At 37.1% G+C, this 27,328-nt stretch overlaps 1 long non-coding RNA gene across 3 annotated transcripts in view; it reads left to right on the top strand.

The window, feature by feature from the left end:
* The window catches only part of LOC104143044 (uncharacterized), a 109,862-nt gene that overhangs the window by 39,786 nt on the left and 42,748 nt on the right, over positions 1-27,328 (top strand). For 2 of the 3 annotated variants that reach the window (XR_693831.2, XR_011141085.1), the window contains exon 4: positions 22,643-22,743. This is a non-coding gene — a long non-coding RNA (uncharacterized lncRNA). Of the gene's footprint in view, positions 1-18,652; positions 18,771-22,642; positions 22,744-27,328 lie in introns of all 3 variants that reach the window. The other variant, XR_693830.2, reaches the window with a different exon arrangement.

The raw sequence follows: 27,328 nt of genomic DNA, 5'->3' as shown, positions 1-27,328 counted from the left end.
TACAGTAAGATAACTATCTGTTTAGGAAAAAAATTATTAACATATCCTGTAAGCATACATTCTAATCTCGGTGCCCTTTACATCTTTTTGATTTTAAAATCATACAGTCTACCCTTTCTACAGTAACCTTAATAAACATATTTTTAGTTCTATTAAATACTTAGCTTCAAGTTCTGCATAAAATATCAATATTATTGATTCATCCTTTTTCTCTCTTCAGGGCATGGTCTAATTTCACATCAATTTGTATAATGAAAAAAGGGGTGAACTGCCATAAATGAATGCTAAAGCATCAGTTAAAAAGCTTCATCAGCAACAAGGATATGCCATATCCTTTTACTAATGAAGGAAGATACACTGCAACATAGAAAATCAGAGATGATCTGATGCCTATTTCTGCTAGCAGATTTTGTTCTTTAGTTGGCTACAACAGTTTTATGATGACGTATTATGATTTAATTTGACCATTATCAACATTAAATTTGTGGAAGATTAAGTAGGTGATTAAGTCCAATGGATTGGAAATGGAATTATCAAATTAAATCATCAAAAATAGTTTTCATTTCTTATCCCTTTATATTTTGTTAGGCATTTATTTTTGTTTCATCAACATAAAATATCCCTGCAGTATGACTTCTGTTCACAGCCAGGACAATCAAATATAAAAACAAATACATGAATTTTAGATATTCAGGTGGTCTATTTTAACAGTAGTAGGTAATTTTTTCTCAGAAGAAGTCTTGCTCTTGATTAATTGAAGGTTGATGGAATCCAGTGATGCCAGGATTTACCACATAAAGCATACATAAAAATATATTCATCTTATAGAACCAGAGGGATGTTGGCTGGAAGACACTTCTAGCCCAACTTCTCGCCTGAAGCAGAACCATCATCAAAGTTTAGCTTAGGCTAGGAAAGTAGTGCCAGTTTAGTGAAGCCAGAATTTTGCTTGGTAGACCACCCTTCTGGTGCTATAAAATGCTGCGTTTTCGAAAGTAGTTTAAACCTTTGAAGATGCAGATCATTTGCCCGTGATTTTCAAAATCACTTTAAAAGATTCAGCATGCAATGTTTTTGAAAATTGCAGCAAAAGCTGCCCACAATTGTTGAGTATCTATTCCCAACAACCTATCTACCTAATATATTAATATAGTGAACTGCAACTGAATAGCACAAATGTAAGCATGACTTTTGTGCCATCCCTAGGTGATGTATGAACCCAGCACAGGCCTATTTCAAAAGCTTAGCAGTATATGATGAATATAATTACTTGCCAGGGTAAGAAAGACAAATATGAAATTCAAAGGCAGGTTTGTAATTTTTTTTTCAAAATAGTATAGCTTCTTAGACTTTAAAATCAGAAGGAACGCCTGAAATCACTTTTAGTGACCACAGGACTTCCCTGTTTTATCCAAAGGTATCCTGGGGAGGAATGGCAGTTTCAGTTAAATGGTGGCAGTTTCATTTTCCTGTTGATTAAAAAGGAACCGGTTGGACCAAATCCGTCCTGGATGACATGTTCTGAAATCCAGTACAGACATTTAAACTGGATTTATGGCCCTAAAAAGTCAGTTCTTAAAGACATGCAAACTGGAGCTAAAAGATAACTTTGAATAAAAAAAGAAATGGTAGGACTCGTTTTATAATGCGAGTTTTTTCCTCCTTATTATATCATGGATATTTATGTGTCCTTTCTTCTGCTGGGCATGTATAATCAGGTAATAGAATTGTCATTGGTATCTGTATTCAGGATATTTGAATTAATAATCAAGACTAAAAAATTTCGATCTCTCTGCATCTCTAAAATCTGACAGTCTATTAGAGACTGTATGATTATACCTTCTTCTGTTATATTTGTGCACAAAGTTGGAATTATTTTGATAACAATCTGATGCACCTAATGCATCTTGACAGAATAGTTCAATTGAGATGTTTTCTGGGAACAAACCATGTCAATGCTTATGAGACCCTGTTTTTTAAAAAGGCTCATTGAGGCAGATCACATTCTTTGATTTTTCTTTAGGTTTCTCATCTTACAAACAAGATATCTTAATCTAAAGAGCAATATACTTATCAAATACTATATGTTATACATCGCTGTTTTTTAATGTTCTTGACAGGAAGCCAAGATTTTAAGACCTTGGTTTCTGTAGATTTTTGTCTAGTTTTGCTGTCAAAGTGTCCACTGAGGGTAGGATAGACCTAATTATGAACTTATTTTTGCCAGTGTGATGGCTTTGGACTAATGGAAAACAGAATCATCGATATTAAAATGATATGGAAAGAAGTCTATATGAAATAAGTTTCCAAAATACCCAGAATATATAAGTAGGCTACACAAGTATGAAACTGTAATTGCCATTTTCATATAAATTACAGAAATTACAAATCAATTTAGGGGAGAATAAGCACAGAGCTGAGTTAGTTGTAAATTTATCAGTTTAAAAATAGCAGCAAACGAATTAATTTGGTAAAAAGTTTCTGCCAGAAGTTGTGGATTCAGGAAAGACTAAATGTTTTGGGGGAATATTCTTAGTTTGCCAAAAATCTCTCTGGCAGAGATTTTGCTAGCATATCTGGTAGCATCTGATAAGCCAGTCTGGTGAGCTTAGGAAGAAATCAGAGTTTCCAGGCTCTTTGACACCAAAACAGTTCACTATGTGGATAGTGTCTGAGCCAACGTGTCTTCTTTTTTAGCATATTACGATTTTCCCTGACATACAGTAATTTTTTTGGTGCTGTTCTAACTGTTATATATTTAGCCAGAAGTACAGCTCAGATATCCCAGTGGTAAAACCCTCTGAGCTGAGTGTCTGGATCCAGGCTGATGTGAATATTGACTAAATATTGCCTAAAGACAGAAAATGATGAAAAGGGTGAAGACAATAAAAATAGTTTTTATTAAAATTTATTTGGTTCTAGAGTCACAATGCAAAGCACCTGAATGTGAACAATTTTAGGATTATATTCAGTTTTAGAAATAGGTTTGATTGATTGCATATCAAACTATGCTATCTAGGCCTAAAAGCATATTGAAATTAAATATATCCTTTCTTGATTTAGTCCTGATCATCATCAAAATATTTGAGAAACCTAACACTAGTTTTAATGATTGATAAACAAGAGGATTTTGTATGATCCAAGCAGACTTACTTTATGCCGTTTGTTGATTTATAAATATTTCATCAACTGTTGCTGGCACACCTTTTTGTTAAAATCTATAAATGTTAAAGGACAAGTGTTTAAATTTTAAAATAAAGGTTTTAACCTGTTTTGAATTTAATGTTTTTAAAAGTAAATTTAAAATCACTTTTTTTAATTGCTAAAATATGATTCACTTTTAAAGTATGGTGGTAAAAGTAATCCAAAATGTCATTTGAATATTCTGACTCTCACCTAGGGCCCTATGAAATAATAGATTATATATATTAAAAAAAAATTCCAAATTTAATAACAATTAATTATATCTTTTATCAGTAATTGGCAGGGGCATATAATGTGTTAATCCAGTTACAAATTATTTGTGACTATTGCTGTCAGCATGCTGAAACTACTTACTTTAATAAAGTAAACCAGAGTTCCTTGAATTCCATGTGAAACTCACTGCATTTAAGTCTCCAAATGCCAGCCATCATGGGATCGGGGCTTCAGTTTGCAAATTGTGCATGATAGGGTCTGTGAGCCGTTCCGTTAAAGAAAGCAGGTACTTCTAGGTGAGGTATCCACACGCTGCCTGGCTAAAAACAAAACAGGACAGAAGGCAGATGGCTACCTACCCACAGGTACCCATAGGCTACCCATACTGGTGACAGAGCCTCAGAAAGTGATAGAAAACTGGACCTCTGTTCAGTATGCTGAACAAAACATTGGACAAATTCAATTTGCTTAATAGGCAATTGCTTACAATTAGCCAAAATATCTCTAAAATCTCATCTTTTCGGTGGCTTATTTAAGATCGCAGGAAAGTATAGTATATTTGTGTGTGTGTGTGTGTGTGTGTGTGTGTGTGTGTGTGTGTGTGTGTGTATCTCTCTATGTATGTATATCCAGATGCTGCACTCTTGATATCTGATGCTAGCACACTGTCTTTTGAAGAGTATAGTATGGGTTACTCTTAAAATGTAGGATGGTACAGTAAACTAATATTGGAAGCGCAGATTCAGGAAGTGAGAAACTCAGATTTCCATCCTCTGCCTACGAAGATGCAAAACCGTGTCTCCTCTGTCCTGAAAGAACACCCAGACTGTGAAACCATTGGGTTTCTGTGTTTTTTATTGAAACTGTGCCAGAGGAAAACAGATTCATTAAGCACAGATAGGAGCCTTCTCATGCCATTAGGCTGCAGTTTTCCACCCTGACAAATAGATCCTCCATTTCTGGTTTCTGAATGCAAAACAGTTTCTACAATTTAAAGGAAGCAAGCAGCTATAAACACTAGTCCATTACATAGAAGGCACTTTGAGGATTAGATGGCAGGTGGGTGAGCTTTTTAGGATTTCAAGACTGAATTAAGAAAAACTAAGGTTAAAGTCTCCCTGTCTTTTGGCAGGTGTGGCCAGCAGCAGTTACCTCTGAGGGTCTGTCATAATACAAATCAGTGAAATCAGTAATAATTCAGAGAGGTTCCCTTATCTTTTCTGATGCCACTACAATCTCTTTAGTATCTAGAAAGAGACTTATTGAGCTAATTCCTTATCAGATACATGTTAATTTAAATCTGAATGGATGATTGTCTTGTTTCATATTTCTGTAATTCAGACTGCAGAGTGACATCACCGTTTACGAGTATCCCTAATGGATATACATAATTAAAGTATACTGAATAGATATTTGAATATAGACTTAAAAAGAATACAAATACCATCTATTTTCTGCTTTATTATAATGTGGCATGCTTTTGGCATCACTTCCTTTTTTTTTAATTGTTATTTTTGACCAATGTTTAGGAAATATTCTTCAGAAAGGATGAAGGAGTTGGGCTTTTTAGTGAACTAAATTATGAGAGTTCCAATCTTCTTTCCAACATCCCGATTTCACTCTAAGATCACTTGTTTTACAATATCATAATTTCCAGGCCTGTACTTCTTGCATTGTCCAGGGTTTCTCTGGTTTTTCAATCCCAGAAAGTAAAATGTCTTTAATTAATTGCAAAGTATTTTGAATTGTGACTGCTGCAAAGGAAGTCCTAACGTCACATTCAGTCTGCAATTCCTACATTTAATAAGTTTTCCTTGTTAACATTTGTTATGTAACCGTTCCTGTTTTAATCCTTTCTTTCATCTCCAATGTAATGTTCAGTGCAGAACAAAATTCTGGATCCTGCAGACCTTTTAATTAACCATTTTAAATAAATATGCTGACTATGAGAGCATGCTGGTCTTATGGGGTTTTATTCCCCAGGAAAAGAAATCAAAGGTTAGTCTAATGTCCTGGATATACACCAGTCTATGTCCAGTCTCCCAGAGATCTTGTTTTTAACTTAAAATATTTGAGAGCTAACACTTAAAACCAAACCAAACAAACAAACAAAACAACCCCCCCCAAAACAGGTAAGCCCTAGCTGCTAAGAAGCTCAGTTTTTAGGAGCAGCTTTTTTTGGGTGCCTGACAAAGTGCAAATTCTGAGTTAGACAGCTAGAGAGAGATAGAAGAAGATTTAACCAAATGTTCCATGTTCCTGCAGTAGTGGTATTTAAAATGCCACTGTATCTTGAGTGCTCTTGTGTAATTTAGATCCTTAAATGGCTGTCTTTTGAAGGTTTTCACCTCAGTTCAGTGGCTAATCTACTCTCTCTAACTCTCCTACTCCTAAGGTGCCTACACCTTATTAGTATTTTGTAAGGAATTTGCATACTTAACTTAGGCCCATGATTTTACTAACCTCCCTCCAAAACACAGGGGAAGTTTTTGGTGCAGCAAAAGGGAATCATTCAGCTGAATGAGAAGTCATCTGAATTAACCAGTACAAAATGCTGAAAAGAGAGACATCCACTAGAGTATGCACTGAAACCTGAATGCCCTACTTCCAGATGGGTATGCTAACTAAAAGATATCATTTTCCCCTCCTTCTGGTTCTGCTTAACTATTCCCACCTGGACACAATCCTGTGCAATGTGCTCCAGATGACTGTGCTTGAGCAGGGGGTTCGAGCTAGATGATCTCCAGAATCCCTTCCAACCTCAACCACTGTGTGATTCTGTGATTCCGTTGGACTGTTACAGTATTCTTCTGAAACTTGTACTCATGCCTCCACAGACAGAAAAAAAAATTTGAGCCCATATATTCTCACAGTTTCATCTTACCCTTTTGGTAGGAGGATAAGAGTCAGGTCTGAAGAATGAGGGGAAGTCACATCCTTCTACCTGTCTTTTATCTGGAGTTAGGTGTGCTTCAAAAATAGCTAACAGGCAGTCCTCTGCCAGCAAAACGTGGGGAATGAAAGGCAATCCTGGCAAGGGTTACATGCAGGATTTATGTATGTGGTTTTTGCCAGAATTTCCATGGTGCAGAAAAATTTCCTCAGGAGTCATTTAAGAGAATTAATTTACTGGAAGTGTGAGAGTTGACAGACATTAAATATCTATAGGCTCTCATTTTAGAGTGTCAGTTACACAGTATTCTTTGGCTGTGTTTCTAGAGCATCTCCCAATGAATAGTTGTACTGATAACAGACACGATAGTGTTTAAAAGATGAAAAATATGTTCATATGAACCCAGTGATGCAGTGATAGGAAATTGTGGGTATGTAGAAATTGATACCTGGGATTTAGAAGATCTAAATGTGGAGACTTAGGCATGCCCAGTTCTTTAGAGAACACCTAAAGCATATGGTTAGGTCAGTGCAGGTCTGAGATCCCAGACAACTCATGTAGCATTTAATAGATAATGAAATTGCATTCCTTAACATTTACATTTTTTTAATGTAGGTCCAGCTGCAAAAAGAAACAGTTTTGGTGCGCAACAGGAAAAAAAAATAGTTTTTATTTTGAGACATCACAGAAGTAGAAGTCTCTTCAACATTTTCATTCCATTTGTAGAATAGATAGTTATAAAACAGTATGCATAGCATTTAATAGACACATACTCTAAAACTGAAGAACTATTTAATAAATTCTTTACACTTATCAAAAAAAGTAAATAAGATTACAGTGGATTCCAAGACATTCATTAATCTTATTCAATAAAAACATTATGTCAATGCTTTTGGCAAGTATAGAATATCCTGCAAGAGGCTAGATAATGGTCTGGCTGGTATAAATCAGCCACACAACATTGAATCAATTAATGCAGCCATATGGTGATATGCATCTGCTGAGGTTCTAACTCCCTGACTGATTTTCTCATTCCCAGAGTTCCCAGGTTTGCACAAATTCACTTGCGGTTAGAGGGATCCAAAGTATAGCACAAATAAACATCTCATTTAGGACCATGGGGTTTGATAATGTGTGAGCTATTTCTAGTTTGAACTCTCAAAGAAATTTTTCTTTCTGTCTCACGCCACTGATAAGGCAGTACTGATATATGGGTCCATTGGTATCTGTTGAGCCTTGCTAATCTATCACAAACGGGTAAAATTATGATTTTGCTATAATGAGCATTGATTGTAAATTTTACCCTGGTAAAGTTTGTATCTCAGACAGAAAGAGCTAGCATCTGTCATAAAATGAAAGCCCTAATTCCCATTAACCTAAAACATTGCCCAGGTCAGCAAGATTCCTAGCAGAATGTTCAACAAACAGTTCACTCTGTCCATATTCTTTGTGTCAATGGTCCGCTATAGGGCAGATTCCCAGTATACATTCATTGTGTTAGTAGGCATGACACGAACAGAGACTTCTGGCCCATCTTCTTATAGCTGAGGGCTGAACAGGCCTTTGAACCAAAGAACACAACTACCCACCCATCTCCACTAATGGAGCCTTTTCTACTTTCTCTCTGTTTCATGTGATGACTTACTGAAACCAAGACAAAACAGAAGTCGGTCGTCATGAGCCCTCATAACTCCTACAACAGCTGTCAGTGTGAGACTTGAACATTTTCTTCTCTACACCTCTTCCCCCAAATGCAGCCACACAACACATTCACAATGAAGCAAAATGCCTTGCCTCCCGCTTTGAGCTGCACCCAGTGCGTGGAGCCTGAGAGCAGGGAAGATGGGTGATGTGAAGCTTCAGTCAGCCCTGTACCAGCAGGTCACTGAATACTGGGTCCACATGCTCTGATGGGGCTCTGCTAGAGACACACTTTCTAGTCATTGCACTCCTGCTAGTATGTCTTGGCAAGGGCTTCCCCCTACGTAAACTTAGCAACTCATGAAACCTCTGCCTTGCATGATCTCATTCGTTATCCAGATGCATTGAAATGTCTATTGGCAGTTGCTTGTGCATGAGGTGCAAGGGCCTGGCACATGGCTTCTTAAAAAGTGTGCTCTAGGATGAACATTTTAGCCTTCTGTCCAGATATATTCTGGCTTCCCCTTTAGCAACTAAAACTACATAAACCTGATATTCCTCACATCTTTTCCTAGGACTCAGGCAGAAGAGTATGGGATCTTAACACTCACCAGATTTGGTCAGATTTAGTGCTGCTGCAAAATATGCCAGCAACCCCTTTAAAGGATAATTAAACTATTTGGTAAAAAATGCTCAATGTACTAGATATAGCAAAGACTATTCTAGCATCCTGCTACTCAGATTTCACATTTTAAAAACCCTGACGTATCTGTAAATCAATGAGCTATTTTTATTTGTTTACCTGTTAGAAAGCTAGTGAAGGTTTGAATATATTTATAAGTGTTCATATTTGCTGTATCAAGAACATCAAGTTTAATACAAAACACACCTGAGCCCTCTGAATTTTGTCAGATGTTTGTGTCATCCCATTACCCATCTTTTCAGACTACTTCACTTCAGTTTCAATTTCTTAATGAAAAACAGTCATTTCTCCTGTTGATATGATTTAATATCTTATTGAATTTCATATTTGTTTAGGTGTGAGATAAATTCCCCATTCTTTTACATCTCCTTTCTATTCTTTAGTGTATTATTGTCAAACAGTGTTATGGTAGTTTTGCTGTCTGTGCGGCTGAATATTTTAACAAGTAGATATAGACCTCAATGAGGTCATCAAGTTGATGCTTCATGATATTTTAAATACATGGAGATACAGTGCAAATTTTGATCAAAATCATCCAAATTTAAAAATAAATGTATAAAATGGTTAGCTAATTTCATATTAGTCTTTCACTTAGATTTTTGTATGAGAAAAGACAAAATGAAGCAAAGCATAGTTGGAAAAGTTATTGCTGGAGAATCAGCATAATTCAGATGATAATTCTAAGTTCTTTTTCAAAAGCTGAATTGATATATGAAGTGAATTTTATCCAGGGAGATAAACAGCCTCCTCACTGTGAAGCTGTTCATTCTGGAGAAGATTGCAGCCTGGGAGAAGGACCTGAACTAGACAACAGCTTCTCCATGGCCTATCCCAAACTCCCTGAGGTATCGGTAGAGGAAAAACATGCTGAATCACTTCAGCTGCTAGTTGCTGCTGGGAGAAGAATCACTTGGTTAGAAGACAAGGGAGGGTAGCTGCACATATACTTGCTATAGAGGCTTCACCCATGACAGTTCAGAGTAAAACAAATTACTTTCTCATGCGTTCTTTGGGGAAAGTTCAGTACAGGGTAAAGGCAATTTGGAGCGAAGGCCTGTGCAGTCCTTTAAAAGGTGTGTTTTTGAGAATCAGCTTTTGTTTTGTCTTGGAGGAGGCTCCGTATACACATGTATTCCCCAAACACACATGTATTCCCCAAACACAGGCACACACACATTCACAAAATCACAGCATCACAGAATGGTTGACGTTGGAAGGGACCTCTGGAGATCATCTAGTCCAACCCCCCTGCTCAAGCAGGGTCCTCTAGAGCATATTTTCCAGGATCGCATCCAGACGTGTTTTGAATATCTCCAGCAAAGGAGACTCCACAACCTCTCTGGGCAATCTGTTCCAGTGCTCTGTCACCCTCACAGTAAATAAGTTTTTCCTCAATTCATCTGTCTGAACTTCCCAAAAAATGCTGTTCTAACTGCAGGGCATCTAACTATAAAGGCTTCTAGAAAGAGAACAATTTTATTTCTTGATCTGGGTTAACTCACTGCCCAAAACATTAATTTTTATTACTTCTTTTAAAGCTTGGGTTAGCTGCAAGCCCTGGGTCCCAAAAGCTTTGAGGTTTTCCTCTGTCTTGCCTCAACTTCCTTCTGTAAAATGTGAATCTATGAGCATCCAGCTACAACATCTTCCACATAAACATTTCTCAGTTCCTCCTTCTGCAGTCTTCCTATGGTATTCATAGTTCCTCTGCATCCCACTTCTGAACTCTATTTCAGCCAGCCCATGCTGCTCCCAGCTTGCCATAAGCTGTTGCAGCAATGCTTCTATTTCTCTGCTGTATAACTTCCTCAACTTTTCTGCTTTCTGACTGTTTGCCCTTGCTCTTATTCCTGCCTTCTCAGAGCAGGATGTTGCAGTCTGCCAAAGAAGGTGTGCCAAGAGAGGGAAATGCATCTGCTTGTCTATCCTGGCTAGATCAGCAGAAAGAGGATTGATTTGCTAGAATTTATGTTGGAGACTAATTTTCCCTCATAAGCGTCTAACATCAAATAAACCAGCAAGTGAAATAAACAACCTCTAAACTGGCTATTTTGTCTCCTGTGTTTGGACCTATAACACTTTCTTCCTAATTTGTGTGAAAATCACACTAACTAAAAAAGTTCAAGACACTTTGGAAGTGAATTAACTTTAGCTCTAAGTGGTTAACGGAACAGGACCGAATTTTCAAGAGTTGTTAGTATTTGATCTTTAGTTAAGAATAAGAGTAACGCAACAAATCTATAGTCAGGACCAAGTTATAGTGGTTTGAATGGAAGAAGACAGCCCAAGTGGAGTTTTATTTCCACTAGCAGAGTTGGACCAGATCATAATTCTCTAGAAAATCCCACCCTTCATTTTTGCTAAGCGTTAAAGACTCAGTGGTTTTGTTATACAGAGCATATATCAGCTGAATAGGATGCAGCTGGGGTTTGTATGGTAATCAGAGCTAGAATCTGTTGCCAGGGGTGGGAAAATGAACACAATAAATTAGAAAGCCAAATGAAATTGTCAAGACGCATTTTTGAAAACTCAGTGATTTTCCAAAAAGATTTTCTGTACCTTTCACAGTGATTAGATGTGACTAAACTACTGGCAGAAAATGAAAGTGCTAATTGTGGGTCTCTGGGCAGCTACACAAATTAACAATAAGTCTATTTTCACTAAACAGGAAAGAAATACGAAGGCTGGCCTAATGGGAGAGTGAAGTCTCACTGCACAGTACAGAAATACAGGATAGGGAAAATGTTCCAAGAGTTAGAGGAAAAAACTTGATTAAATGCCAGCAGACCAAAACCTCAGAAAGTCATTGAAAAACCAAATGTTTGAGCCTCATACGTCAGCTAGTTTTTATTTTGATTACTTATTACCTTTTTGAACATTATCTACAGTGATGCAAAAGTAGTCACTGTGTGAATGGAACTTTTCCAACTGTCATATCTCCAGTTTTGTTGAGTGAGCTCATTGAGTCAGAAGACATACAGCCTTGTTATTGATTTATTTCTCCTCCAGCTGTGGTCCAACAGCTTCTCAGCAAGACTAGCATCCCTAATCCTAGATCTGTTCAGCCCTAGATGTCTCTTAAGACAAGGCAAGTAGAGAATGTCCGAGAAATTGGTGCCTGGACCCACAGGAAGTCCTGGTTCTAAGCATACATTCCCTGCTTCCCGTGCGTTGCCTGAATGGCAGGATTACATTGCTTCTGCTGCAGCCTATGGCATGACTTTGCATGGAGCAGAGTGAGAGGATTTAAGTTCAACTGACTGCACACTATGTTATAGCCTAAAACTTAATCTAACATAGTACAAACATTCTTGCCTTTACTATTTACAAGTTAATGGCTTTGTAGGCTGAGAGCTACTATGTCTTAAATCACATAATGCCCACTATGTTATCTATTGATAGCAATGAAATGAATGGCATCTTTTGAAATATGGTTCCAGTCTAGTGAAGAAACATGTAAAATTTCTTTAGAATTATTTTCTACTAGGCTATAGCGAGGGGAAGATATAAGCCAACCTCTAGCTAGTTAAGGTTTTGACCCAGTTTTTCCTGTTGGTAGTTTTCCTAACTGATTACCAAAGATTTTTTACTCCATTCTCTGAAGCAATTACTGACTCCAGAAGATGGGATACTCAGTCACACAGCCTTGCTGTATCTATTCCCATTGACTATGTGATTGATCCCTCACAAAACAGTTTTCAGAGGCAGAAAAAAAAAAAAAAGACAGTGGAGCTACTTAAATGGGACAACATTGCTTTTAGAACATTTTTGTGGGTGAATTTTGAAGCGTATCCGCTCCTTCGGATAAAAGGTTTCTGTCAGCAAGGTTTAAGATGGCTTTAGGCAGACCTCTGAGAAAGAAAGCATATAGGTATTTGGAATGGATAGGAAATATTATGTATGGAAGTGCAAAGTTTAAAAAATGACGTAGGCTTATGGTGGTTATTCTAGAGCCCGCACAGCTCTAGCCCACACAGATGATCTTATAGCTCTTGGATGCATGTATTTCATTGTCAGTCAACACCCATAACTGTGAATTATTAAAATACCCCCTCATGAGTGGGACAGGGACAAGGATCACAGGCAAATTTGTAAAATACAGCCCAAAGTCATCCTAGTTATTTCTAGGAACCAAAACAAGTTGCCTAAGTTCTGATCCTGGTTGCCATAGTCTCCTTCTGTAGTCAGTGGAAACTGCCAGAGAAAAATTTGTCTCACAGAAGAGCTAAATCATCTTCAGGGGGCATCTGACTCATTTTTTAGTGGAGGTGTTTCTTTCTGTCAATTATAGAGGAGGTCCAGGGCAGCTAGGCTTCTGGGAACCTCAATTAAGTGCCCAGAGCTAGTGGGAGAAAAAGGGCCGCAGGAAAATGGATCCAAAAACTTCAAGGCTCCAAATGCATCAGGCTCTGTTGTAATTCAGTTAATGGACTTTCAGATTAGTCAGAAAATGTGATCAAAGCGTCACATTAAGGCATTATTAAGAGGAAGACACTTTGATCATGACTAATGAGGTGCAAAAGCAGAAAAAAGACAAAACTTCAATGAAATAAAAAGATAATTAATTGTAAGAACTAATCTGCCTCCATACCCTCTTATTGACAGGGCAGAGGTTAATATTAGTATATATTTCGACAGACATTATTATTAAATTCTCCAACCAGTTCTTTTCATAAAAGCTGGGGGTAATTTTCCTGAGAGTAAAAAAGATCTACCTAACATAAAAATTGTAGGTTATAAATAGATGATTAAAATATAGGTTTTTTCCATACCATTTCAAGACTCAAGTAACATCGCTAAATCCTAGGATTTGGAAAAACAGGGCTTTAGTGATTCAAGCAAGAACTAACACCAGCAGAACACCTTACCCATTGATTAAACTTTGTATCTGTGAGAGGTGAAACGAGAGCCCCTTTTATTTACAGAAAGACTGAAACACTTGGGTTAAAATGATTTTTCTAGTAAGAGAAAGAGAACTCTTAATTTTTAAGTCTATCATTCAGTTGCCAGAAAACACAGTGTCTCTGGTTTATTGATAATAAGTATGATATTGATGTGTTTTTTACTGCAAGAGAGTATAGCCATGCTACTGGATGTGAAGGATGAGACAGTTTCTCCATGCCCTGAAGGACTGGCACAATAAAAAATGTGATAATAAAACTAGATTTAAAGGGAATTTAAAACCTATTAATTTATCACGGTTCATCTTCATCTTTTATTGATCTGAAAAACGCTCTACTGTCCAAAAAACAAAAGCCTGAGAAATGGTGCTGAATCAACAGCTCCAAAGTACCATCACAACTGTTGGTAGTATGAAAATATTAACTATTAGACAGATAATACTCAAAGTCTTAGGTTAAATTTCATCTCAGTGGAACTTCTCTGCCAGCAGCTGGCTGTAATATACATTTTTCTAAGCAGTGAAACAACAGGTACATCCCATTTCCCCACCATCAACAACATCTAGCACAAACAAATATGTATACATAATATATATTAATTATATATAATATACATTATATATTAATTATGTATAGTATACATGGTAATGTAATATATATTATTAATCTAATGGTATTATAATAACATATTTTGAAAGTTGGATTCATTAATACTTATATGTCACCTTCTAGTAATAGGCATGTTGTAGTCTAAGCAACAATGTGTAATCTATACCTGAATCTGATGCTGAAATTTACTGAGTACCTCTTTATTGAATTTGAATATTCATATTTTATTAAATCAAAGATCTAGATGAAACAAACCTGCCCCTTTCACCTTGTGGCATTTTATTTTTCTGCCGTTCTTCTCATAAGGGACTGGTGGACTGTACTAAGAGATAAAACAAGACAAAACTGAAATGATAAGCTTGATAAATGGAAATACTTTTAAAGTGGAAAGCAGAACTACTCTGTGGAACTCATTGCAACAGAGCATCACTGATCATAAGAGTTTATCAAGGGTTAAAGTTTAAATATCAAAAAAGGAGAACAGTCATAAATTCATAGGAATTTGAAAAAAAATACACTGGAAGGAAAGAAGACTCACCTGCATTAGGCTGATTTCCTCAAAAAGAGTAGAAGAAATATTCCCCATAAAAGTATTATTTTGTTAAGTTTGCACTTTAAATCTTCAGTCAAAGAGCCCCCGATCCCTAGATTAGTGTATACTCTAAAATATTTTAAGATAACATTTTTCATTGGAAATTGCAGGACACAGATGTCAGCTTTAAGGGAGAATTTACTTATGAAGCACTACTGGGATAAATATTAGATAATTTTAGCAGTGAATTTCTGTTCTCTTCAATTATCTAGTTTTAATTTCCGATTGGAAAATTTTCCCAACAGGATTTTTTTTTAAAAGATAGTATTTTCCTCTACCTCTTCTTCATATTAAATAAAGATTCGTTAAATAAAGATGCAGAGTTTGTCAGAGAGTTAGGTCTATGAGACAAGTTACAGACCGTTGACGGACAGCATTTTTATTTAACACACGTCTTCAGTGTAGTGTGCAAATTTTGTGAATAGTGAACATGAAGTGGAACATTGGTAAAGAAGGAGAGAAGAGAAAAAAAATCAGATCTCACTTGACTGTCCAAGGGTTTTGCTTCCTGTTCATATGAATGTATTTGCAAGCATATCCGTGCAATCTTAATTCTCCACCAGCATAGAAACATTTCAGAAAGAAAAGTCAGAAGAGGAAGAGAACAAGAGTTTGAATTTTTTTTTCCTTCTAACCTTCTAGGAAGAAAGGAAAATATCACTTGCTAAATATTTTATTATACTTAACGAGGTGCGAGGTGCAAGATGCAAGTGTTAGCTTATAAGGATTGCAACCAAATTTTTAAAATTATGGCGTACAAAAGCACAATTCAAATTGTGGTAGGTAAATTTTTGGTATCTATCTATATTTGAAGGCCTTTAATACTCATCCTTCTCTGACAAAAATTCAAAGTGTCTTTCAAAGGCAGCAGGTGTTAGGAAAGCATGAGTGATGTCTGTGGACATAGAAATGAGCCAGGGAAAACAACCTGTTCTGTGAAGCTGATCAATGTATTTGTCTGATATAAACACTTAGAAATTAATACCTGGAAATTTTAAGAGCATTATGTTGTAAACTGCCCTACGCTGTGATGAAAACATTGCTGTTTTGATATATATTTATCGTATAGAGTAAACTGCAGAACAGGATGTTCCTCTTTATAGCAGGCAAATGACAGCTTTCAAGTTAAGAGAAGCTTTCTTTGGGAGACACTTTATTAAGCCGTGTGTTTTTATGTACTTTGAGTAGAGAAGAAAGTAACAGCAATGCAACTATGAGAAGGTGATAATGGAAGACTTGATAAACTGGACTGTGGCCGTACATAACTGTATGGAACCATTCACTTTCTTTTAAGTATAAAGAATTAAGAGAGGTCCATCATGTCTTCCACTTCCCTCTTCTCCTGCGTCTCAGAAAGGAAGGGTGATATACCTAGGCTTGTAATGCTTCCTGACCTCTGATAACAAAGCGTTTCTTTGGGTTGGAGAACTACAGATATCCAGATACATATATATAAATATACAGATATATTTGTTCTCACTGTCTTTGATGAATCTGTACCGGTACAGTTTTTCTCATTTTTAATCGGAGATTGAAAACTTTCCAGAATCACCGTTAAAGTAACAAGCCTATCTGCTCTCTTAATTGTTTCTGTATTATAGAAGCTGTATTAGTGTCTCTCCACTCCCTGGTGCTCACTTCGGTGGCCTGGTTAAATGGCCTCCAGTAGCTTTCACAGTTCTGATGCGCAGGCCTTTAAGTCCTAGAACAGCCTCTCTTTTAAGTTGCTTTAAAAATTAAATGGAAAAGCAGGATAATTTATGAAAGCACTAGGCTTTCTCTTAAGGCAAGAAACAAAATATTGTAAGTGCTGAATTAACTGAATAAAGCAGCAGTTTGTTCTTATGCCAAATTATCAACTAATTCCTTATTTCTTATTAAAAAGTGTTGTGCAGTACATTAAAAAAAACACTACAAATGAAAACAATGAATATTTGTTTATAGCACTGATCAACATCTGTGCTGGCATTTCCGCAAGACACTGGGTTCTCTCATATTTTTAAATTCATAAACTGCTCTTTGCCCACAGAGTTTATGATTGACAGCTGGTAGCTGTGCAATGTATTTTGGAATAAATGCAACTGACAGACTGTGGGTGGGAAGCACATATCACTGGCCATTCCCTGTGTACATATATGAATACACGTATGAATAACACAATATTTAAGGTAATTTTTTTTCCTATTGTTTAAAATTAAATTTAAAAGTCTGAATGTGAGTATAGAAATAAAAAAGGATCGGTTTCTCAGGTGATGCAAAATGTGTTAACTCAACTAATCAACAATAGAGCCAATAGAAACATGTTGATTTAGATCAACTGAGGACTTGATACTACTGTAAATATCGGGAGTCACAGAAAGATATGAAGAAACACCACTGCAATTTAAAAGATTTACTGTTTTGTCTTCTCTATATAGAATGAAAAAAACTTTGATTTGGTGTTCTATTGGGTTTATACAGCAGCTAGCAAAATGGTTTCTTAGGCTCTGGCTGCGGTCTGCAAGGTGACAGACTGTGGGTGGGTAGTATATATAGCTGGCCAATCTCAGCATACTGTCCACGTACAAACAACACAAGTAAATAATCTGGATCTTCTTTCAAGGACACCAGCAGGCCATCACTAAGCTAAAAAATGTGTTATACAGTATTTAAAGCATTTCCAAAAAGAAAAAACAAGACATGGAAAAAAGGAGTTTGGGCATAATTGATATAAGAACCTATTGATAAAGAACATCCAAACTATAATGTTAAAGTTAAGTAAACTTTACTTAATGAGATGCTTCCAATGGAGTGATTGCTATTTGGCAGTTCACTCCAAACACACGGAGTGGAGTGGGCTCTGCAGGTCAGAACCTACACTTAGTAGTGTACTTAGTAGCAGTGGACCCATTTAATGAAGCTATGAGGCAAAACTTTCTCTCCTCTAACCAAAACAGAGATAAAATGGCTCTGATGATTATATTGCTCAGAATACCCAAAAAGCTGCCCCGAGACAAATCATTTTCTTGGAAATCCTCTCTTCTTTGAAAGGTCAAATATAAATCTTGTAAGATCTTAAAAACTCTGTGTCACGTTTAGTTCCAGAATGCTGACATTTCATCTTACTACGGAAATTGCTTTTTAAAAAAATTCTATACTTGGAACCTGAGCTTTCAGATTTTAGCATGACTTTTATCTGTTTGTGCACCATTTTACCAAAAAAAAAAAAAAAGTCACCAAGAAAATACTGACAGAGCATTGTGAAGAAAGCTGTGTTGCTTTTAGCGTCCATCAAAATAATTACGAGAAGGAGGTGGTTTTCTGTCCCTCTGCATAGAGCAAAAACTTTTTAAATATTGCCACCGTTGCTCAGGAAACCTGAACTTAACTGCTCGAACCCATGAACACTCAAACTGAATAACCATTTCTATGTTAGAATTGCAAAGGGGTCTCTATTACAAAGCTATCTTACAATCACATTATATTTTACCTAGTTCATGCTCAAGTAGAAGATCAGGGACAGTTTAGTTTGTAACTTCACTCACCTTTTTGCTTCTTGAAGTGAACTGCCACTGCTCTATTCTAGGAATTCTCTAGGGATACCCAGTAGGATACAGGGTATTGAAGCTAGCTAAACCCTTTTGTGTACAAGCAAGTCACCCTATTGTAACTCTTATCAAAATTAAGATCTGTATAAGAATGCTATAAACTGACTGTGTGAGGTGCCTTATAAGGGAATGAGCTTGCAACTAAACCAGTTTTTAAATGACTTATATTAAATTTGGAAGTTTTTTATATCTTTTCTTCTTGAAGTAGACACGCTAATGTCCTTAACACCCTCAGTTCACATGAGCGTGGATATTACTGGGAATAATATCTTTCCAAAGTAAAATAAGATAATATTGTTCTTTCCTTAGTCACACATTAATAGACACAGAAGTCCATGAAGTCTTTTCCAAATGGCATTGCTCCATAACAGCAAATAAAAGTCTGGCTCAAGAATAGCTGTACTTGTACTTGAGTTCTCTCCCCAAGGTAAGTACGAGAACCACATTCACATATTAACCTGAATTTTTTTGTCTCCCATAATAAATCCCATGATTATGGATCAAATCTCTTTAGCTAACCCTGACTAAGTCCAACCTCTAATAAATAGTGATGTCTACTTTTTTTTACTTACTGGCTGCTTTCAGCACGCTCCTTTCCATTGGTAGTTAGCTTGCAGTAGATTACTGGAGTACTACACAAAATCTCTGGATAAGGTTTTTTGCAAGAGAATATTTTATTTAATGGAATTTCCTAATGGCTAGCAGCAAGAAATGTTATGATGGAACAATCAGTTAAAATGTACTGATTCTTAGGCATCTTTTTAAAGATCTGAATCTTATTACTGAATCTTTTTAAAATTCAGAGGTTAACAAGAAAACCTGCAGTTAAAAAAGTTTTGGTAAGACACCATAGTTCTGTTTTATTGCCTTCTGTTGCACATAACAAAGGTGTATGTACCTCCCTTATAAACAGATTAGAATGAAACTGTCCTGCATGCATCTTCAGAATGTACTGTGTATGCTTGTGGGGAATTGTAACTTGAGCTTTGTGCTGATAAAGTATGCTGATGTAGGAAAGGTCTCTAAAAGCTAAGATAAAAGTTATATTAGCAAAATTGTGCTTCTGAGTACAGCCAAAAACGAATCATTTTTTCAAGTATTCCAACAGAAGGCTCTATTGTGCTCAAGGCTGAATAAAGTTTTAGAGAGAACAGGGTAATAATTTACAGAGATTCTATTCTATGTATATTTGATTCCTTAGCTGCAAACACCGGAAATGTAGCCATTCCCTGAAAATTCTAATTCTACTTAAATTATACCATACATGTCTTTAACAGGCTGCCTGTCCCACAAAATACCAAAATTCTGGGATTAATCAGACTTGTTCAGCTCCCCCATCCAATCTGTGCATGATTTAAGAGGTAATGACCTCTAGGGGAAGAGGGTAGTTTGCTCCTGTAGGAAATTGGATGAAATAAGGGCTGACAGGCTGTGGTTTGTTGATGGATCTGAGCCAGTTATGTTGGATGCGATGATGAGATAGTTGGTAAGCTAATGAAAATGGTTTTGGTCTTGATCTTCTGCAATGGGTTTGGGTTTTTGGATGCTGGGGGGGTCAGGAGACGGTGGCAGCAGTGAAGACAAACTTTGTGAAGAGGTTTTTAAGAAACAGAGAAGAAAAAGTGCCTTCTAGAAGCTGCAAGCTGGAAAGAGAATGCAAGAGGTGGAACAAGAGAGAAAATGCGACATACCGATGAGAATAATGGCCAGTCAGGAACATTGCAGAATACAGAAGCCATAAAGCACGTCATCACATCTGTGCCCTCCTTGTTGAGAAAGCACTAAAAGCTGCTGGCGGCACTACCAAGGGCAGGAGAGGCAGATCTTTGCCACCATTCAGGGCAGGGCATGAAGCTGAACTGGGAAGACATCTGAGCACTTCTGACTCAGCAAATAGAGAAAGTGAAGTAAGGATAAAAAATAAGGGCAAAAACTTTCTTTTCATTTAAAAAGTTAATTTTAAATTGGCAGGGGAAATGGGCTCTGAATTTGTAGAGACACCTTTCATGGGTGCTAACTCATTCAGCTACAGAAAGGACTTGAGAGGTGTGCTTTCTAATTAACAGGCATGAGGTGGAATTGGCTGCTTTACATGAGCTCTGACAGAAGACCCAGAAATAAGGTGCTAGTTGGAATCAGCCTTACTGTGCCAGGTGGCTACACTAGAAGGTGAATGGTATTAAACTCTATCTCTGGATAGCTGGTATGCGAGATGTAATCTGAGAGACAAAGGCCAAATATTGGAGCAGCTGAGGGGGCTGGAAACCATCTGGCAAGGAATGTGTTTTGTGCTATAGGACTTGGCCTGGTTTTGAACAAGGTTTTCGGAGGGAAGTGTATACTAGCTAGCTAGCTTTGTGGGTCGTGAGGTCTCAGACTAACTGTTCAGCTGATTGTGCTACCTCACTACTGTGGTGAACTTGAGAGAGAAAGAAACTCAGGCAGTAAGTGGCTTGTGGGTGGCTGGAGGAGGAGGGTGAAAATTATCAGACACATTTTGCGTACAGTCTGTCTAGCACTTATCGTACGCCATGAGGTGCTGAGGTACGCTACTTACTGTATGGTATTCTGAGAGATGCGGCTGCCCTATGCAGTGAAAAGATTGAAAAAAAACCCCATCTGAGGTTCTTTGTAGTGAACAATGTCTCAGTATGCATCTGTATAACCTGCAGCGCAAGCTAACAGCATTAAGTAATGGCTACGCTATTTACTATGATGAAGATTAATGTTAATGTTTTATCATATTCCTTTGATAATTCATTCCAGATAAAAACTTATGATTCACTTCTCTTCTGGTACAAATTGATCAAGGCTATCCTGTAATTGGCTGAGTTCATCAAGTTCAGTGCTTACATAAAATAAATTGGCGTGATTTCTTCCTTCTTTCTGTCAAATACAAAAAGTCCAAGAAATATGGCTGAAAGCAATTACATTAATGGCAAAATATGTTCTGCAATTGCTCAGTTGTTCTAATTTTGAAGGTAATTCAATGCCTTAAAAAAAAAAAAGAAGTTTAAAAGATGAAATAATCTTTGGCAAATATCTCTTGACTTTTGACTTAATAACCTGCAAAGAGCCCTGGATTTGAAAGAACCTTTGTGATACAGTAGCAAAATGTCATGCTGGATCCTTTCCTTTAGAGATGTACTGAATAAAATCTTAGGCCTAGCAAACAAGCAGGATACAACATATTGTTTTTCTGTTGAGCTTAAAACTGAAATTACCATGACAATTGTCTGGGATACTGTGTAGATATATGTATGTGACTTGCCTGGGCTACCTCTGCAAATACATGAGCTTAGTTTCTTCTTGAGGAGCCTCTGTAAATCCAGTCATGGCTGTATCTATCACAGTGGATTTCTGTTAAGCAAACGTTAAGCATTTACAGTAATGACTTATTTTGCCTCCAAGTGGGATGCTGTTAGGAAGAGAAAAATGCTGATAAGGGTGCTGTGATGGGAAGGTTGTTATTTGAAAAAAGGTCTTGCATGCCAGTTGATAAAGCTAGAATGAGGGGAGAAAAGCCAGGGCTTTGCGGTTGCATATATATGTAATGAGAAGGAAAACACAGGTGATGGAAGCTACCTGTGAAAGGATGGGTGCATAGAAACCAAAAGGATGAGGCTAGGAGACATTATGTGTTCAATGATGAGAGCCCTTTAAGCACACAGCTGGAAAAGAAGCACAGCTGCTGAACAGTAAACTGCAATGCTGTAACTCTACCTGGTTGGGAGGAGACTAGGTTTGGTCTGGAGGTGTGGGGTTGTTGACTGGTTTGATTTTTTTTCTCTAAAGGGAAAATATTTTTTTTAACAGGTGTGCAAAGAAAACCAACAACCGTATTTGTTTTAATAACGTATTTCTAAAACTTTTCTGTTTGGAAAATCTGTCAAAGATGGCAAAGGGTGAGCTAAGTTGCTTGAGAGGTTTTTTTTTTTTTTTTTTTTAGTAACGTGCTGCATGGTGAGAAGGGCAGAGGAAATACAAGGGCTTTGGAGTGTGTGAGGAAGGTATTAAAGCTCATTTTATGCTGAAGAAAAAGGAGAGATTAAAAATCTGTGTCTAAAAATGTTGACTTTTCAGAGCCGAATCTCTAACAGAGATTTAATGGCAGTTATCCAGCTAGACATTAAAGGAAAGGGCTAGCATGAAATATGGAGGATGACTATTGGTAGTTGAGGAGTGGTGATTATCCTGAGTTCTGCTAGGTAAAGCAAGCAGCCATGGAATGAACCTCTATAGATGAGCTGAAGTGATTCATTTTATCTGAATGCTTTTTTTTTTTTTTTTTAAATCCAGGTGTATGCCTTACTTGCTTAGAAGCCTGTCCCTTCCCTGTCACCTTCTATGCGTCTCGTATTTTGTTGGCAGTGCTGAACACTCCGAGACTCATCAATGCTGTGAGTGAATACAAAGCTAGCATTTGAAGTATGGTTTTTTATTTTCACCAAACGACTCTGAAAAATGACATCTGTAAGCTCTGTGTTCATTGTTTTTCTATGAATTCCAGCCCACGTTTTGAGGTATGCTATTTTGTAACTGCCAATCTGCAGATTCAGTCTGGGATATAACAACAGTGCTGTGATTTTTTTGTTTCCCCCCTCCCTTCTTGCTTATCACCTGGCACAAAGAGTCTGCAAGCCAAACTGTGATCATGAATATCTGTGCCTGAGGATAACTTGAAAGGTGTATCTGAAATGTGTTTCATAACAAAATTGATCATTACTAGAAAACTTGTCTCTAACTTGCATATTGACTATATTGGCTCCAAAGAGAGAAATGGATATTTTAAATGTCAAAAGAAGAATTGACTGCACAAAGGTTTATTGGCTACAGAAGTATATTTTATGCAATTCTATTCAAACTAATACTAAGGAATGCAGGGAAGATTGTATAGAAAAGAAGGACTTGACGCTTCAAAATATATGCTCACTAGAGAACTTTTAAGAAAAGTCACTAGGCAGAGAATTTTTAACAAGATGAACTAATGCTTGTGTGTTAATGTGCAGCATGTTAGAATATTTTATTTCTGTTATAAAACAAGTAGATGTGCAACTGAGAGAGGTACCAGCTGGCATAGGAATATAACATTTTTATCTCAACTTGCACATGCGTGAAGTAAGCACTTAACTAGACTTCAGCTGGCTAATGGTTCCTTGTAAACATGTAAGTGAATATACCTTTAAGTTTACGGGGGGAAAAATAGGAATTTCCTTAAATGTTTAATAGTGAGAGGGAAGAACATGTCTATTTTTCAATAAAATCTTTCTTGTTGTTGTTTTTTTAATACTAGGAAAATTTCTATGGTGTGGGCCAAATGGCTTGGGTATACTACTGCTGCTTCTGGTCCTGCCCCATTCACTTAGGTTCACCGCAGTCTCTCCTGAAGGTTTTGGAGTTAGGGATCCCTGTCCCGTAAATCATTAAATACTGAATTTCCACATTGATCCAATCAAAAATGATAAGAATAAGATGATATTGATCAGCATAACAAGCAGTGGTTGCAAATTCACTCTTTAGCCAACAAAGTACAAACAATCATTGCTTATCACTTATTGTAGTTCAATTAAAATGACCATATGGAATTTCTATATTGAATATATCCAGATGTGGAGAACTTTACCTTTTACAATAGCCTTTGTGAGTTATTATTTCTTATTGAACAGGACTTGAGGCTCTTGCCTGCTGATAAAAAGCTCACTGAAGTCTGTGGAAGGATTTTGTTAACTTTCCGAGGTTTTGAATTAGCCCTGAGGTTATCCATCCCACCCTTCTGGATGTTACTGACATCTTAAAACCAGTGGCTAAACAAGGTGTTTGACTACAGGTACCAAAGCTTTATGAATGGGCATATCCAAATTGAATGCCTCTGAAATCGCACAACTAGACACTCAGCTTGATCATCATCTGCTTTTCTTGCCAATTCAGCTACATTTTATAGGTGTTTTGAGAACCTGAAAGTCACCTGCCTTTGTACTGTACTCTGGTTATAGAGGAGAAACCCTACTGGCATACTTAATAAGCATTCAAGTCTTTCCTGTGCTTTACTCCTCTCTGTCCATGAAGATCCTTTCCTTAGATGCCTTCCTCAGCCTGCGTATTGAGCAGGAAATCTCAACTTTCAACCTGACACAGTTGCATGACCCTGAACACTGCAAAGCCTAATTACTTCTGAGAATCATCTCAAGTGCCTTGTACAGTGATCAGACAAGAATTCTGTGTCAGTACCGTAAACTGAGCAAAGGTCTCCTGAGTCTGAGTCTTAACTGCAAGACTTTTTCTGTTGATCCAGGGAACTTTCTGCCCTTGGATATGTAACTTTATAAAGTTTTTTACTTAATCAAAATTCTTCTATCTTTGGAGTTTTTAATCATAAAGGTCAAAAGCTTTTCATAACCCTCCTATCACTATTGCAAACCCAAATAGCGAATGAATTATTGAATACGTGTAGCTTACAGAATGAAATCTGCACCAGAAATAATATTTGACTTACTAATTCTTTGGATAGTTCTGAATTAAACAATGATTTGTAAAGCGGTTATAGGAGTAGTACAGAGGAGCCATAAGAATAAAAGCCCCAAAGGGGAGACAAATGCCCTGAAAACTTGATCTGATTCCCTCATTAAAATGTTTACATGTAATTACAAGATTGGATAAGGCACCAGAAGTCATATTACATTTTTTTAGACCTCATCCATCGAAGTGAATGACAGATACTTAAAATGTTTCAAATTAGACTTTAGGCACTGTTCTTCCCTTCTTGTGGTGTTTGAATATGTTGATATGAGGTATAAATTGCAGTCTTTGTTTACTGATGGCAAAATAAACCAGTTTATAAATTGCAAAATACAGTGACTTAATTCACCAATACTTCTGTCTTTGCTCCCTACTCTGTTTCACCTTATTTTCCTTCTATGTTTAAATCCATCATACACACCTGTACTGGTTTAGATATGTGTGAAAACAAAAAGGTATAAGGTAACCAGCCCTTTGGAAAATATGTGGAGTGTAGAATTTAATATAGCACATATGTGAGATGTTAATTTTCAGTGCTTTGTGCATTGGAACATTTATTTTTTAAGATAGTAAGTCATAGTACAAACTTTCATGTAGTGATGCAAATTTTGAAGTAGACTTGAAGAGAGTAAATGAATGGTTGAATGTTGAATCATAGGCTATACAATGTATCAGGAATTATAAAGACTTGTACCTTTTTCTAATGTACCTTCACAATAGGGTTGCAGTTTGGCTACTTTGATTCAATGAGAGAAGTTTCACTTCCTCCTTCACCTGTAACGACCCACGTCATGTAGCAAGGTGATTTGATGTATTACCCAGAGTTTCAGTAAAGCTTAACTAGCTTTGGGGGTGTGGAGGAATGCCTCCGCATACCGCTTTAATTCTGTTCACTGCTGTGAGTTTCCCTCTGCGAACTCGCCCAGTTCAGTTACTCAGAACCATGTCTGCTCACTTCTCAAGAGGAAAGTATAGCTGCTAGTGAGAACTGCATCACCAGTTTGGGTTGGTTCTCCAAGGAATGAAGGACAGAGAATACTGTGGTTCTCAAAAGAAATGAGGCATTTGTCAGTAGGATGGGAAATGCTGGTTGACTGAGCAGAATCAGGATTACTTAGGGTACTGTAGCAGCAAAATAGAATTTGGGTGAAGGAGCATAGGTTGGGAGAGGCGTCGGTGTGGCTTGAAAGTGTCTGGAGTAGTAGCTACAGTGTCTCTGCAAAAAGGCCTTTTAACAAAGAGCAAGTACAGCCTCCTTTCGTGTAATAACCTAACAGATGGCAAATCAAAGGCTTGTGTGAAGGGGCAGATGGAGTTCTGGAGGGAAAAGGAGAGTTCCAGAGCACAAGATATGTGGGCAGAGACTGGGAGAAACTAGGCAAGCAGGCAAGTATCCTTGTTGCTAATGGAAATCCAGATTTGAAAATGCATTAAAATAGCCAATTTGGTAGGATCAACAGAATTCATGTGCTGGAAGATGTGGGTTTTTTTGGATAGCAGAGATGGGAAGCTGTTATGGCAGATTTGGCTGCTACTGAGAACTGTCCAGCTCTTTGGGAGAACTGTGTGCTCTTGGTTTTGTTTCAAAATGTTGCTTTTGCCTGTACAACTATCTTCTTGTACTGTGTTGCCATAGATGTCTCATGGTGGGGGGTATGCAAAAGTTTGCTGTGGTGTACTGTGGTTCTGATCAAGCAGAACATGACTTACTCCTCTGGCAGGTTGTTCTTCTGCAAATTGCAGAAAAAATACCAGATGGGTACTTACTTTTTTGGCTCACATTTTTTGTTTTGAAATGTGTTGAAACATTTTTCTGAGAAGGACATGGTGCCATCCAGAATTTCTCTCAACCTTGTCTCTTTGATTTGACTGGATATGTGCCTAGTTCAAGGTTAGCCTAGCACATAGACTTGCCTAGCACAACTTGTGGATTTAACACCTGTTTCGTTTTTTTTTTTTTTTTTCCAATGGTAAGAAGGAAGAAAATTCACTTCATAATGACCCAAGGAAGGCAATGAGAGTTAAGTAAATTCTCTGTTACATAGACTGGAAGATTGCACTTGACTCCATCAGTTTGCTGAACGCTGTAAATATGGCAATCGGGAAGACTGATAAGTGAAACTACCATCTGAGACTGAAAACATCCCTTGGAACTGTGGATACGTAGATTAACTTAGGAGCTTCCGAGCTTCCTGCTACTTCATTGCTACCAAAAGTTTTCTTCATCATTCCTGGTGTGGGTTGTTCCAGAAAGTTTGATTAGGTATATAGTATTCATCATACTTATGATCACAGCTATTCAATTTGTGACTCCCTTTGACTGCCCAAATCCTAAATTAACACATTTAAAAAAAAACAAGCTGGTACAGCCAAAAGAGGAAAAATCAAAAATGGGCACATTAACGTTGCCTCTCATATTCTTATTTTCAGTTGCACAAGGATAAGAGCATCCAAATGAAGTAATAACAT

The sequence above is a fragment of the Struthio camelus genome, chromosome 4, assembly GCF_040807025.1.
Source record: "Struthio camelus isolate bStrCam1 chromosome 4, bStrCam1.hap1, whole genome shotgun sequence".
NCBI classification, from domain to species: domain Eukaryota; kingdom Metazoa; phylum Chordata; class Aves; order Struthioniformes; family Struthionidae; genus Struthio; species Struthio camelus.
This window is presented reverse-complemented; position numbering and strand designations above follow the sequence as displayed.